The sequence below is a fragment of the Bos indicus x Bos taurus genome, chromosome 15 (genome assembly GCF_003369695.1).
Source record: "Bos indicus x Bos taurus breed Angus x Brahman F1 hybrid chromosome 15, Bos_hybrid_MaternalHap_v2.0, whole genome shotgun sequence".
NCBI classification, from domain to species: Eukaryota; Metazoa; Chordata; class Mammalia; order Artiodactyla; family Bovidae; genus Bos; species Bos indicus x Bos taurus.
In genome coordinates this window covers 8,275,028-8,277,593 of record NC_040090.1, presented here as the reverse complement: position 1 = coordinate 8,277,593, position 2,566 = coordinate 8,275,028, and positions in this window count along the sequence as shown.

Sequence of the window (2,566 nt, the reverse complement as noted above, 5' to 3'; positions counted from 1 at the left end):
CCACCCAGCTTCCTTTTCACCTTCATGACTTGACCCACGTTGGACTGGGCACCATGCTTCTAGGACACCAAGAATGGGAATTCCTCTTGCAAGTCCAGGGGTCCCTTGTTCACACTGGGAGCACAGGGCTTGGCAGCTAGCTGCTGACACAGGTGACAAGTCACCTCCTGGAGCAAGGCCCAGCCCACGTGGTACCAGATGTAGCTCCTCCTCATGAAATCTACTGGAACCACAGGGATGCCTGGGCCCTGTCTGGTAAGGGGACCAACCATCCCAGTTCTTGTGATTAAGAGGTTTCTGGGCTTCCCAGGTGGCCCTAGTGGTAGAGAACCCATCTGCCAATACATGAGATGTAAGAGACGCGGGTTTGATCCCTGGATCAGGAAGATCCCCTAGAGGAGGGCATGGTAACCCACTCCAGTATTCTTGCCTAGGAAATCCCATGGACAGAGGAGCCTGGTGGGCTAAAGTCCAATGGGTCTCGAAGAGTCAGACACAACTGAAGCAACTTAGCACATACACAAGAGGTTTCCAGGGATGTGATTCTTCCAGTGCTAAAACTGGGAAAGTCCCAGCCAAACAGAAAGGAGTTAGCTGGTCATCCTACATGGCCACCTAAAGGCTGTAAGAATCAGTTCTTCACTGCAGCCCTGTAATTCATTTGATGCACACACACACACACACACAAACACATACACTGGAATTCTCTGGATTAGAGCAGTGTTTCACAAACCTTCGTGTGCACATGGATAGACTGGGGATCTTATTAAAAGTGAAGATTCTGAGTCAGTAGTTGAAGGGGAGCACGGGCAAGATTCTATATTTCTAACAAGTACCCAGTGATGGAGGTGCTGCTGGCACGTGGACCACCCTTTGAGCTGCACGGGCTTGGATCACAGCACCGAAACCAAAGATGAGACTCCAACACTGTGAGACGAGATCTGCAGCCAAATGCCCAGGGGAGCCAGGAGAAGAGCAGAGAGGGGTCACCGGAATCCATCCCCACCATATGAAAACCAATCATCCCCAAAGGCCCACAGATTTGGAAAGCTGCTTTCTGCACACGGCAAGCATCTCTATCGAGGACAGATTTCCCGTGGCCTCTAGGCCACTCTGAGTTAAAATCAGTTAACATCAGTTGAACCCTAGCATGGATCACTCTAGCCAGTTTAGGGGCAGTGGTGAACACATCAGACCAGACCCCTGACCTCATAGTGTTTCAAGGTTGACTGACAGTTCACGCAGCCAATTCATGCACATACGTCTTTCTTCATCCCCTTTTTCGTTCATTTACGTGCCAAATACTAGTGTAGAACCTATGAAGTTGTAGATACTCCAGAGAAATACTGCTCTTAACCCTGGCAATACAAAATACCAAATACCTGGGATGACTCTCCTATTGAAAACAACTAAAGTTTAGTCGCTCAGTCGTGTCTGACTCTTTGGGACCTCACGGACTTTAGCCCACCAGGCTCCTCTGTCCATGGGATTCTCCAGGCAAGAACATTGGAGTGAGTTGCCATGCCCTTCTCCAGGGGATCTTCCAACCCAGGGATTGAACCTGGGTCTCCTGCATTGCTAGTTGATTCTTCATGGCAAATAAAATATCTGGGGAAAGAAGGAAAAGCATTCTTAAATGTAAGGTAAACCGGCAAGAAAGTAAATAATGTACAAGGCCAAAAAAAGCGTGGAACGGAGGCAAGAGCCGGAAAGGCAAGGAGAGCAGCAGCTGTGTTTACCAGGGTTATTTACTGAACCCTGAGAAACAGAGCTTGGTTTTCCTGGCATCCTAGGGGTAAGGGAAAAGCTGACAAAGCCCAGAGTATGCCCAGGGTGAGGAGTCTGATAGGAGTGACTCTCCCCAAACAGCTGAGACTTCAAGGGGAAGCAGTCTCGGGTTAAGGACAAAGGGGTAATATCAACAACGCCCTCCGTCACGGGGAGTGCAAGAAAAATGGAATGTCTTAAAAGGAAGCCCTAAGTAGAAAATGGAAAAAGTAACTACTGAGAATTTGGAGCCATCAGTCATTCCTGACACAAGTTTGTAACCAACCAAGTTGAATTCACACCACCTGGGTGGTCCCCAAACTCCACAAACCAACAACTTAATTTACAGTGGTTGCTGCCAAGAAGTGCCCTCCAAGGGCCTGGCAGAGGCCAAAAATAAAAAATACTCTTCGGAAGAACCCTCTGCAATCCCAGGCCTCACGAATTTCCATAAATAGAAATTCAAGGAAAATTGAGTCAACCACGATTCACAACTAAACAAATACACAAGGAAACTCCGTATCACGAATGAGAACCAACAGAAAGCAGGAGACCCCTTCTTACAGACCTGTGTTGACCCACCAGTGCCCTGCCTTATCGGCCACTCGACAGGCAGACCCTTTAGACTCTCACGATCCACACCCACCCCACTCCTGCACTCTCTGTTGAGTTGTTCAGTCATGTGGTGGACTGACGCGATGGAACGCTCTGGCCCACACCCCCTGGAACATTTCTTCTCCTCTGGCAGGCGGTGAGTTCCTGCAGCAGCCACATCTTCCCCAAGATCTGGATCTAGGCA